Genomic DNA, 13,553 nt, shown 5'->3' on the forward strand with positions numbered 1-13,553 from the left:
GATGCTCACTTCTGGAGCTCTGTACAAGGCTTGATTTTCCAGAATTGCCTCTACAGATTTCATAGCATCTAGCCTATTCATGGAGGTGAGTTATTGGCAAAACTTTCGATTAAGGTCAACAAACTTGTGGCTCTTTGGTTGAATCCACTATGGTCAGAATGTTTGCCTGAAAGAGTGTTTTATGAAAATCTGAATTTGAATAACTTTAGGCAGAGCAAGATTTTCCCTCATTCAACCCTAGGATCTACCTCTCCTATGCCCACTGATTCTCACATTAATGTTAACTTCATGACCCCGATCGATATTATGGCATGTCCCGAACACCCTAGGATTTCTGAGTTTCCTTGAGAAGTTCTTGCCCTGATAAGAGTGGCTGGTCTTAGGCTCAAAATCTCTGAAAAGGGGCTGGGTACGGTGGCTCATGCCTGTAATCCCAGCACTTTGGGAAGCTGAGGCAGGTGGATAACCTGGGGTCAGGAGTTCAAGACCAGCCTGGCCAACATGGTGAAACCCTGTCTCTACTAAAAATACAAAAAATTAGCCAGGCGTAGTGGTGGGCGCGTGTAATCCCAGCTACTCAGGAGGCTGAAGCAGGAGAATCACTTGAACCCAGAAGGCACAAATTGCAGTGAGCCGAGATCACACCACTGCACTCCAACCTGGGTGACAGAATGAGACTCTGCCTCAAAAACAAACAAACAAAATCTCTGAAAAAGGTATTTGATCCTTCCTCCAGCATTCGTTCCTCTACCAGACAGGAATAGTGAGCACTCAGTACGTGCTTAACCCTAAGTTGGGCAGTGTCAAGAGTACAAAGACATTTGGGTTGTGTTACATACCTGCTTTCAAGATTCTTAAATATCTAGTTTCAAAGACAAGGCATTCACAAGAAGCAAAAGCCAACCTTTTGCTGGGGAAGGGGCTGGAGAAGGGGGAAATCAAGTGTTATTGTTTAATGGGTACAAAAGTTTCTGTTTGGGGTGATGAATACAACCATCTTATTCATAAGCAAATGCCCTTAATGGCACTGAATTGTACACTTAAAAATAACTAAAATGGTAAATTTTATGTTAAGCATATCTTACCATAACTTAAAAACAACCAAAAAATTCATTAGCACAAGGGTTTCTTTTTGAACTAGCTATAAGGAAAAATATTCTGAAAATGATTTGACAAACAAATGGATTAGTGAACATTTTTCTCTCTTTTTTTTTTTTTTTTTTTAATTTCCACAGGTTATTAGGGAACAGGTGGTGTTTGGTTACATGAGTAAGTTCTTTAGTGATTTGTGAGATTTTGGTGCACCCATCACCTGAGCAGTGTACACTGTACCCTATTTGTAGTCTTTTATCCCTCACCCTCTCCCACTCCTCCTCCCAAGTCCCCAAAGTTCATTGTATCATTCTTATGCCTTTGCGTCCTCATAGCTCCAACATATCAGTGAGAATATATGATGTTTAGTTTTCCATTTCTGAGTTACCTCACTTAAAATAATAGTCTCCAATCTCATCCAGGTCACTGTAAATGCCATTAATTCATTCCTTTTTATGGCTGAGTAGTATTCCATCTCATATATATATACACCACAGTTTCTTTATCCACTCCTTGACTGATAGGCATTTGGGTTGGTTCCACGTTTTTGCAATTGCAAATTGTGCTGCTGTAAACATGCGTGTGCAAGTATCTTTTTCGAATGACTTGTTTTCCTCTGAGTAGATACCCAGTGGTGGGATTGCTGGATCAAATGGTAGTTCTACTTTTAGTTCTTTAAGGAATATTCACACTCTTTTCCATAGTGGCTGTCCTAGTTTGCACTCCCACCAGCAGTGCAAAAGTGTTCCCTGATTACCACTTCCATGCCGACATCTACTGTTTTTTGATTTTTTGATTATGGCCATTCTTGCAGGAGTAAGGTGGTATCACATTGCAGTTTTGATTTGCATTACTGAACATTTTTCTTAAATGTCCTTCTTATACCTACAAAAGGAAAATAGATTTTCATATTAAGGATAATTTAAGAAGAGCCCTGCCTGAAAATTGGACAAATTTGAGCTATTTCACCATCTGCCCTGAACTTGCAAATTCCATAATGCAGGAATGAGAAGACTTTTTCAACCAAAGAGCACTGAATGAAAGGTTAACAAAAATCAATTAAAAGGCAGTTTGAGTCAGCTTTTTAGTAGCAGGTTATCAACATACCTGCAAAGTAGCCTGGATCCTTCATTACTTTTATTACTCCTACTTAATCAGCTGCTGCCACCCTCTATGTGGCTGTAACAGTTTTATCACCCATTAGCCTGACCTCTTGCCCCCAGCAGCATCACCACATTCTGCAAATCCTGCACCTGCTCCTGCCGGTGCACTACTTACCTCACAGATAACCCGCAGCCTCTGCCCTCTGACCAAGACATTAAAACCGTCTACTGAACACTCCGCTCCAGCAATTCTCCTGGCCCTTGCTCCTCTGTCTCAGAGCTGAGGAATTAGAGCCAAGGGCTGAGCCAAAAATGGTCTCATGCCTTTTTGCAGATTAGGCCTTTAGCATAGGTTTTTTTACTGGTTTGGGGCTCATCGACAAGGGTGCTTGTGCGGACAGGACAGTGGGATCAGTGTCTTCCTAAACAAGGGCACATTCATGTAACGAACACAGCTAAGCCTGGCATTTCTCATGATGTGGGCATGGATCATCACATTTGCCCTTCCTGCCTTGTGGTTGAGAGCGAATGGCAAACAAGGGAGATGAAGTACATGAAAAGCCTCTGTGGATGCTGGAGGGCTGCACAACTATCAAGGATTCTTCTTCATTTGTTTCTAGAAAACTTGCTTTAAGCCAGACCCTGCTTTCATTATAATGCTGCAGAGCCACAATGATTGCAATAGAATTTCTTCAAGGAACTGTTCATGGCTACCAGTTCATACGTACCATGGGTCCTATCGCCTTGTAAAGAAAAAGGTGACTGACATGCCACTGATGTGATACTTGTCCCTCCACACAAACCTTACGAAAGAGCTTCGCTGTGTCTCATACTCAGAAAATACTATTAAACATCAAATATACCAAGGTGCCGGGGACAGAGATGCATAGTTGCTGCGACTCAGCGGCAACGCTTTTATAGATGAGCACCTTTGTTAATGCCCAAGAGCTAGAATTTCCAGGGAGTTGGGCAGGAAGCCTCAGAGCGGTGTCAGGCAGCAGACCACCAGCGCTCACACAGCGGTTTACTACCCAATGCGGAAGTGTGGGGAGTAACGGTAGATGGCAGCCAGAGACACTAGAGGGCAGCACATGCCCACCCAATACACCTAGTCCTGTGACATCTCTACCCTGACAGGAACTTTCAAAGGTTTTCTTCTCCAGCCGGCTCTCAATCCCAGCCTTACATCAGAATCACTAGGGAGCTTGTTAAAAATATAGATTTCCTGGTTTCACTCCAGACTAATGAATCGGAATCTCTATGTGCAGGGTCCAGCAACCTGTATATTAAATAAGTATCAAAAATAACCCTTAAGCAAGAAGGCACTGAGCTATGGATTTGTATTTGAGACTCTGAAGAAACTATGTCCCTCCCCTCACACTCAAAATTTGATTGAATTTCAGAGGCATTGACTCCACTTATGGACACCATGGGGAACTCAAGGAGCCTGGTTAAGAAATTTGAATACAATTTATGCCAAGGAAAACACCATCACTCAGAGGTGGGAGCCTCAGCAAGGCCAGGGTCCTTCATGTTTTAAAAAGTCATAGGAACTTTGGGAAAAAAGAGAGCAGACCAATGACCAACACTGAGAATGAGAGAGGTGACTCACCAAAATTCCAAAGATATTTAAAGGACAATCAATTAATGTGAAGGCCAAGCACAGTGGCTCATGCCTGTAATCCCAGCACTTTGGGAGGCTAAGGTGGGTGGATCACTTGAGTTCAAGAGTTTGAGACCAGCCTGGGCAACATGGCAAAACTCCATCTCTACAAAACTACAAAAATTGGCTGGGCATGGTGATGTGCACCTGTAGTCTCAGCTACTCAGGAGGCTGAGGTGGGAGGATCGCTTTTTGCCTGAGAGGTGGAGGTTGCAGCGAGCTGAGATCTTACCACTGCACTTCAGTCTAGGTGACAGAGTAAGACCCTGTCTCAATAACGATAATAATGTGAAAATTTTAATGTCTATAAATTGACAACAAAAAAAATTGACAACTTTAATGTCTATAAATTGACAACTGCTATGGTTTGAATGTGTTCCTTCCAAACTTTATGTGTTGGGAGCTTAATCTCCAGTGTAACAGTGTTGGGACGTGGGGACTTTTGGGAGGTGTTTTAGCTCATGAGAACAGAGTGGATTTATGCCACTATAAAAAGGGTTTGCAGGAGTGGGTTCTCTCTCTTCTGCTTTTCTGCCCTTCTTCCACGTGAGGACACAGCAAGGAAGCCCTCATCAAGTGCTGGTACCTTTCCACCCTCCAGAACTGTGTGAGAATAAATTCTGCCTTTATAAATTACCCAATCTGTGCTATTCTGTAATAACAGCACAAAATGGACTAAGACTGGACAAATTACTTGAAAGACACAAACTATCAAAACTTACTCAAGAAGAAATAGATAACTTGAATGGCCTTACATCCGTTTAGAGAAATTGCATTTGTAGTTTAAATCTTGTCTCAAAAAAATTCTTGTTAGGGAAACTCTATTTATTTATGTCCATATTTCTTCACTAGTGAATTCTAACAAATATTTGAGGAAGAAATAATACCAATTCTACATAAATTCTTTCAAAAATTTAAAAAGAAGAGAATACTTCTCAATTCATTGTTTGAGGCCAGGATTGCCTTGATACCAAATCCAAAGACATTACAAGAATTGAAAATTAGAGACCAACATTTTTCATGAACATGAATGTAAAAGTTCTTAACATTTTAGCAAATCAAATTCAGCAACATATAATTGGTAGGAAATACAGAGGGCAAACAAACATGATAGACCACAGGGATGCAATTGGCAGAATCAGGACTATGGACAAAGGATCTAGTTTCTTCCACAAAAAAATTATAAGGAGAAAAGTTAAAGCAATGGAGCAGAATCTATGTATTAAAAGAACATTAAGAGACATTTCAACTACTTGAAGTTTGTGGGCTGTGTTTGTATTCTGATTCCAACAAATTATAGAAAATAAAAACAGGGGGTCGGGCGTGGTGACTGGCCAGGTGTGGTGGCTTATGCCTATAATCCCAGCACTTTGGGAGGCTGAGGTGGATAGATCACATGATGTCAGGAGTTTGAGAAAATAAAAATAAATTTATAAGCCAATCAAGGGAATTTAAGCACTGAGAGGGTATTTGATGATATGAGGAAACTATTATGAACTTTCTAGGTTTAATAATGGTAGCTCTGTCATTTTAAAAGCTTGTATATGTTTAGATGCATTCTGAAATATTTAATGGTATAACTCTCTGATATCTGGAATTTATTTCAAAATGAGGAGGTAAATAGTGTGGGGGTATAGAAGAAACAAGATTGTTAAAAAATATTAATTTGAAGTTGGGTGACAGGTGCGTGGAGGTATGTTATTTGAAATTTTCCCTAGTAAAAAGATAATTAAAAACAGAATCTTCCAAAAAGTGTTTTAAAATACCTTACTAATAAAGTGAAAACTCAGAAGACAGAGTCATGTATAAATAAATAAACATGTAGAAATGCTTTTGATTTAATAATATACACATGAAGATCTTATAATCAAAATGATTAAATTTTATTTATACCTTGAAAATATGTTACTATGATTGCAAAAATGAATTTATATTCTTATTCTTATATAAAATGTATTATCCTGTTAAATATTACTGATAGTTACTACTCAACCAAACAGAATAATTACATTTCCATCTGCCTCAATAATGCATCTAAAAGAAACTCCTATAAAAATGAAATTTTAGACTGGGCATGATGGTTCATGCTGTAATCCCAACACTTTGGGAGGCTGAGGCAGGAGGACAACTTGAGCCCAGGAGTTCAAGACCAGCCTGGGCAACATAGTAGGACCCCATCTCTACAAAAAATTATAAAATTAGCCAGACGTGGTGGCATGCATCTGTAGTCCCAGCTACGCAACTCAGGAGGCTGAGGTGGGAAGATCTTTTGAGCCTGGGAGGTCAAGGCTTCAGTGAACCATGATCACACCATTGCATTCCAGCCTGGACGACAGAGTAAGACCCTGTCTCAAAAAAAATAAAAATAAATAAGTGAAATGAAATTTTAGTCATGATTTCAAAAACGTGTTCAGTAGCTGCATCTTTTTCACCATTTGAAATGTTTCTAAATGTTCTGAAATTTAATTCCTGTCTATGACAGATTTCAATTAAGAAAAAGAAATGAGCTTTCTTGCAGAGGGGAGGTAGTTAATAGGGTGTCAGCAACTCTCTGTGGATGATATTATGAAAAGTCCTCATATAATAGGTGAGTTTGGCCATCTCTGGCGATGAGCTGACCTAGACAATGAACTATAAATAAAAGTCAAAGAATTCAGGAACACAGGGAAGAAAGGGGAATTAACCCTGACTGAGCAGCATTACCCAGTGCCGGCCTGTACACACATCACCTCATTCAGTGCTTACCACCGGCCAGACCCAGGTATTTTATCTCATGTTATACAAGAGGAAACTGAATCACCAAGAAGTAAAGTAACTAGCCCATCACAACAACTTAGAGATGATAAAAAGGTTGATTCTAAATTCCACTAAGGGCCTTGCTACCTCCATTTCATTCAAGTTAAGAGGGTATAAATATTCAGAATGATTATAAATAAGCTGTTTGAAATTGTAGACTATTCACATATCCATTAGTTTTTTAAAAGAAGGACAGTAATAAAAGAAATTTTAAAATAGGAGCCCGAGCAGCCAAGGCAGGAGGACACTTGAGGCTAGGAGTTAAAGACCAGCCTGGGCAATACAGCAAGACCCCATCTCTACAAAAAAATAAAAAATTAGCTGGGCATGGTGGCATGCTCCTGTAGCCCTAGCTACTCAGGAGGCTGAGGCAGGAGAATCACTTGAGCCCAAGAGGTTGAAGCTGCAGCAAGCTGTGATTGTGCCACTGCATTCCAGCCCAAGCTACAGAGCTAAATCCTATTTCAAAAATGAAATGAAATGAAATGAAATAAAGTAAATTTTTAAAAAACAGGAGCTAAAGAGCAAGGCTGGATCCAAAGGTCTTCCAGTGTCATCCAGGTATACACCTAGTTCCTGTCATCAGTTGTGTCCCCCAACTGCAGGAAAGGCACCAGGCTGTCACAGCCCAGTGACACTAGCACCTGAGATTGTTCCACTCACAGCCCTTTTGGCAGTAAAGCCATTTTCACAATGCTGATTCAACTCATTCATGAGATTTATGTGTTTCCATTTGTTTGTGTCATCTATGATTTCTTTCAGCAGTGTTCTGTTGTAGCAGGACGAGCCGCAGACAAAACTCCTCAGACACCAAGTTAAAGAAGGAAGGGGTTTATTCGGCTGAGGACATCGGCAAGACTCCTGTCTCAAGAGCCGAGCTCCCCGAGTGGGCAATTCCTGTCTCTTGTAAGGGTTCACAACTCTAAGGGAGTGCGTGTGAGAGGGTCATGATTGATTGAGCAAGCAGGGGGTATGTGACTGGGGGCTGCATGCACCAGTAATTAGATCAGAACAAAACAAGATAGGGATTTTCACAGTGCATTTCTATACAATGTCTCTAATCTGTAGATAACATAACCAATTAGGTCAGGGGTCAATCTTTAACTACCAGACTCAGGGTGTGGCACCGGACTGTCTGCCTGTGGATTTCATTTCTGCCTTTTAGTTTTTACTTCTTCTTTCTTTGGAGGCAGAAATTGGGCATAAGACGATATGAGGGGTGGTCTCCTCTATTACTGTAGTTTTCCTTGTAGAGGTCTTTTGACTCCTTGGTTAGGTATATTCCTAAGTATTTTATTTTTATTTTTTTGCAGCTATTGTAAGAGGGGTTGAGTTCTTGATTTCATTCTCTGCTTGGTCACTTTTGGTGTATAGAAGAGCTACTGATTTGTGTACATTAATCTTGTATCCAGAAGCTATGCTGAATTCTTTTATCAATTCTAGGAGCTTTCTGGAGGAGTCTTTAGGGTTTTTAAGGTAGACGATCATATCATCAGCAAACAGTGAAGGGTTTTCAAGGTAGACGACCATATTGTCAGCAGACAGTGACAGTTTGACTTCCTCTTCACCAATTTGGATGCCCTTTATTTCTTTCTCTTGTCTGATTGCTCTGGCTAGGGCTTCCAGTACTATGTTGAAGAGGAGTGGTGAGAGTGGGCATCCTTGTCTTGTTCCAGTTCTCAGAGGGAATGCTTTCAACCTTTCCCCATTCAGTATTATTTTGGCTGTGGGTTTTTCATGGATGGCTTTTATTACATTAAGGTAAGTCCCTTGTATGCCGATTTTGCTGAGAGTTTTAATCATAAAGGGATGCTGGATTTTGTCGAATGCTTTTTCTGCATCTATTGAGATGATCATGTGATTTTTGTTTTTAATTCTGTTTATGTGGTGTATCACATTTATTGACTTGCATATATTAAACCATCCCTGCATCCCTGGTATGAAACTCACTTGAGCATGGTGGATTATCTTTTTGATATGTTGTTGGATTCAGTTAGCTAGTATTTTGCTAAGGATTTTAGCATCTATATTCATCAAGGATATCGGTCTGTAGTTTTCTTTTTTGGTTACGTCCTTTCCTGGTTTTGGTCTTAGAGTGATGCCGGCTTCATAGAATCAATTAGGAGAGGGTTCCTTCTTTCTCTGTCTTGTGGAATAGGGTCAAAAGGATTGGTACCAATTCTTTGAATGTCTGGTAGAATTCAGCTGTGAATCCGTCTGGTCCTGGACTTTTTTTTGTTGGTAATTTTTAAATTACCATTTCAATCTCACTGCTTGTTAGTGGCCTGTTCAGGGTATCTAATTCTTCCTGATTTAAGCTAGGAGGGTTGTATTTTTCCAGGAATTTATCCATCTCTTTTAGGTTTTCTAGTTTATGCACTCACAGGCCTGACTGGATTAGAGTCATCAGACACTTCTGAGTAGCCTAGAACTTGCAATGTAAATAGACCTAGAAGGAGAGAATGCCCTGACTAGCAGGTGGGAGTAGGCCAGGTTCCTTGGAGTTACATTTCTCACTATAAATTAGTAAATTAGCATTCTGATTTATGCTTCAGTCTCTTTTTAGTTTAATTACAGTGGATCCATCCCAAAGAAACCACTTGGCTCAGAGAACCTTGACAAAATGGAGCCTTTCTGTCTATAAAGCTGAATGCTGGCTCCTGATTCTCTCTGATCCCCCTCATTAGTCTCCACCCTCCTGACCAGCTGCAGAGGCAGGGAAGGCAATCCTAAACACCAGACTGCAGTCATGACTTTCACGCGCGTCCATGTGAAGGGACCACCAATCAGACTTTGTGTGAGCAATAAAGCTTTTTAATCATCTGGGTGCAGGCGGGCTGAATCCGAAAAGAGAGTCAGCGAAGGGAGATAGGGGTGGAGCCATTTTATAGGATTTGAGTGGGTAGTGGAGAATTATAATCAAAGGGGGTTTTTCTCTTACGGGCAGGGGCGGGGGTCACAAGGTGGGGGAGGTTTTGAGCCAGGAGAAGGAATTTCACAAGGTTAATCGCTCAGATAAGGTGGGGCAGGAACAAATCACAATGGTGGAATGTCATCAGTTAAGGCAGGAACTGGCCATTTTCACTGCTTTTGTGATTCTTCACTTGCTTCAGGCCATCTGGACGTACATATATATATATGTACGTCATATATATCCCTCATTTTCCATCTAAGCCACCTTCCTGTCCTGTGCTTTAGTTTTCTACCCATTAGCTGAAAGTGGTGTCCATTAAAACCTATTTGTTGAATAAAACATTGTAGGGGATATAAAAGTATGTAGAAGTGAATTCTGATAACTTAAAAGTTACATGTGTTCAGCATAGTGGGAAATAATAGGTATCTATACAATAATACGATTTCTGAGAGTGTGTGGTATATAATCTCCTTATAAATATTATATAAAGTTGCTATATAAATCTCCCCTAAAGGGGAAATTATTTTTGGCTGAAGTGATCTGGGAAAGCTTCATGTAGAAGATGGCATTCAAGCTGGTGCTTGAAGCCGAGAGAGGATTTTAATATGTGAAGTTGGAAGAAGGAATGATCCAAAATGCAGGAATCAACATGCATAAACTGCTGGTGTCTCTGTATAATGATAACATGCAGAAATAACAGAAGGATTCCTGAAATATTTATTTTACTCTGACTGCATTTTATTTTGTATATATTTGATCTTAATTAACTGAGTTTTAGATTTTATTTTGTCTTCGTGTGGAAACTGGGGTTGTGGATATCTCCTCATGGGTGTGTTTCTCTGTGTCACGTGGACATGAACTGTGGAGATGGGTCTTCAGAACCTGACCATATGTGTTTCTAGGTATAAACGTCTGTGTGGGTGCATTTCTCTACACAGATTTTTTGGTCTTTGTGGGTGTGTGCACATGCAGTCCTGAGGGTTGAGAAGGAAAGAGAGGAAGGATTAGAGGGGAGAAACAGGGAGGGGGGAAGGAAGTGAGAAGTTGTTGAGGGTGTTGGGGCTGTTAGTGGAAAAAATAGACTCTGTAAAATATTTTAAAAAGGCTTATTCTGAGTCAATATGAGTGACCATGGCCTGGGTAACACAGTCTCAAGGGGTCCTGAGAAAGTGTGCCTGCCTCAGTTGGATTACAATTTGGTTTTATACGTTTTAGGGAGGCAGAAGTTACAGGCAAGGTCATAAATCAATACTTGAAGGGTATACATTGGTTCAGCCCAAAAAGTCTGGATGTCTTGTAGCAGATCTTACAGGTTATAATGGATTGAGAGATTCTTGAATTTACAAGTGGTTAAAGGTGTCAGGCCTCTGAGCCCAAGCTAAGCCATCATATCCCCTGTGACCTGTACATATATATCCAGATGGCCTAAAGTAACTGAAGAATGACAAAAAAAGTGAAAATGGCCTGTTCCTGCCTTCACTGATGACAGTACCTTGTGAAATTCCTTCTAGCTCATCCTGGCTCAAAAGCTCCCCCACTGAGCACCTTGTGACCCCCCCCCCATCCCTGCCCGCTAGAGAACAATACCCCTTTGACTGTAATTTTCCTTTACCTACCCAAATCCTATAAAACAGCCCCACCCCTATCTGCCTTCACTGACTCTCTTTTCAGACAGCCTGCCTGCACCCAGGTGAAATAAACAGCCATGTTGCTCACACAAAGCCTGTTCGGGGGTCTCTTCACACAGATGCGTTTTGTCTAAAAATTTGGAGTCAGCAGAAAGGAATCTTAATTTAAGGAATCTTAAGTTTCATTGTGCTTTGACATGGTGCTTCCTTCCTGATGCTTTGACATGGTGAGGTCTTAAAAGCTGCCTTAGAATCCAGATGAATCGCTTGGACCCAGGAGGCAGAGTTTGCAGTGAGCCGAGATCACGCCACTGCGCTCTAGCCTGGGCGACAGAGAGCCAGAGATCACCCCACTGCGCTCTAGCCTGGGTGACAGAGTGAGACTCCATCTCAAAAAAAAAAAAAAAAAAGAAGCTGCCTCAGAATCAAGATCCCTAACCCTAACCCCTACCTTTGTCTTATTCCCCCTACTCAAACTGCAGAGAGGGACTCTCTTGGAATTTCCTTATCTAAACAAGTAACTTTGTTTCCAAAAGAAATGCAATGCAATTGTCTGAAATCCCCTCCCTAGAGATTCAAATAACCAGGAGAGGTCAACCACTGGAGAAGAGAAGAAATTGGGTGTCATCACCACACCCAGACACACTTTTTTAAAAGAGAAGATTCTTGCGCTGTTGCCCAGGCTAGAGTGCAGTGGTGTGATTATAGCTCACTGCAGGTGAGCACCACCCCACCCCTCTAATTTTTATTTTATTTTCATAGAGACAGGTTGTCTACTATATTGCCCAGGCTGGTCCCAAACTCCTGGCCTCAAGGGATCCTCACTCCTCGGCCTCCCAAAGGGCTAGGACTACAGGTCTGAGCCACCTTTCTGGCCCAGATTTTTCATCTGTTCTTCTGAGGGTAGCCCCAAGAGATCACCCGTGGAACTTTATCTGCATTGGACAACCTTTGTTCCTGTGTAGCTCTACCTCTCACCTTCCCTTAACGTAGGCCTCCCAACTCCTGGGTCCATTCATTCTCCCTAATGACTTACTGCCCCTCAAAGGAATTGTTGACATTCCTCATCTCCTACTGTCCATGAAAAAGGATATGTAAGTTTCTGTACCACACTGGGTTATTCAGTAATAATCACTCTGATTATTAATAATCCCCTCCCTCATGCACATTAATAAATTTGTATGCCTTTTCACCTATTAATCTGCTTTTTTCAGTTGATTTTCATAACCTTCTAAGGGTGAAGGGACGTTTCCCCTTTGCCACCTACAAGGGGAACCTCTGCTCTGAAGACAAAGTGTGGTTTCATATAGTTAATATTTTACATAGTTGATAATTGATTGTCCCATAGATCACAGATGTTCCTTTCCTATAATACAACATTTATCAGTAAAAGGCTAGTGTTTCAAAATGTCATCTTTTCTTTCATCCATTGCACTCTATCTCTTTTCATTGGTACAGTCTTTCATCCAATCTAATCCTCTTTTTGGATTGTCTTTGTTTAGTTTTTTTCCTCTTTTTCTTATCCTTCCAGTTTGATTTCTTTCTTTGCTATAGTTGTTTTTTTGTTTTTGTGTATGTGTTTATTTGTTGTTTTTTTCCCCAAGATAGGATCTTGCTCTATCACCCAGGCTGAAGTGCAGTGGCACGATCTCAGCTCACTGCAACCTCTGCCTCCCAGGTTCAAGCAATTCTCCTGCCTCAGCCTCCCAAGTAGCTGGGATTACAGGCGCCCATTACCACACCCAGCTAATTTTTGTATTTTTAGTAGAGATGGGGCTTCATCATGTTGTTCAGGCTGGTCTCGAACCCCTGACCTCATGATCTGCCCGCCTCAGCCTCCCAAAGTGCTGGGATTACAGGCGTGAGCCACCGCACCAGGCCTCTTCACAGTAGTTTTCACCTTCTGTAAGTTTTCTCTTCTAACTTATAGAACTAATAACATATCCCAGAAACAAATGTTTTGTAATTGAGGAAGGGGCGTTTCTTGTTATAAGGATATTTTAGGCTCCATTTTAGGCTTTTGTCTTCACTGCCACTGCCATAGACAATTCATTCATTGATCCCACAAATTTAAATTGGGCACCTTTGTTTATGTGAAAGGCATTGTTCTAGTTAAGACAGAAACAGAAAAAAAAATCCTTCAGGGAGATTTCATTCTAGTGGAAGGAGAGACAAAGCAAACAAATAGGAAAATATGTAGTGTGTTAGATGGTGATAAGTGCAATGGAGAAAAATAAAGAAGAGACCGAGTCAGGAGTATAAACAAGATTTGTCATTTTAAATAGGTGGCAAGGGGAGGTCTGAGAAGATGACATTGGAGCAAAGACCAGTAGGAGATGAGGGAGCAAATCATGCAT

General features: G+C 40.9%; 1 protein-coding gene across 3 annotated transcripts in view; it reads left to right on the plus strand.

The window, feature by feature from the left end:
• LOC105485706 (PHD finger protein 24) overlaps window positions 1-13,553 on the plus strand; it is a 152,927-nt gene that overhangs the window by 79,757 nt on the left and 59,617 nt on the right. The gene's annotated exons all lie outside the window — the stretch shown is intronic.

Source organism: Macaca nemestrina, chromosome 14 (genome assembly GCF_043159975.1).
Source record: "Macaca nemestrina isolate mMacNem1 chromosome 14, mMacNem.hap1, whole genome shotgun sequence".
NCBI lineage: Eukaryota > Metazoa > Chordata > Mammalia > Primates > Cercopithecidae > Macaca > Macaca nemestrina.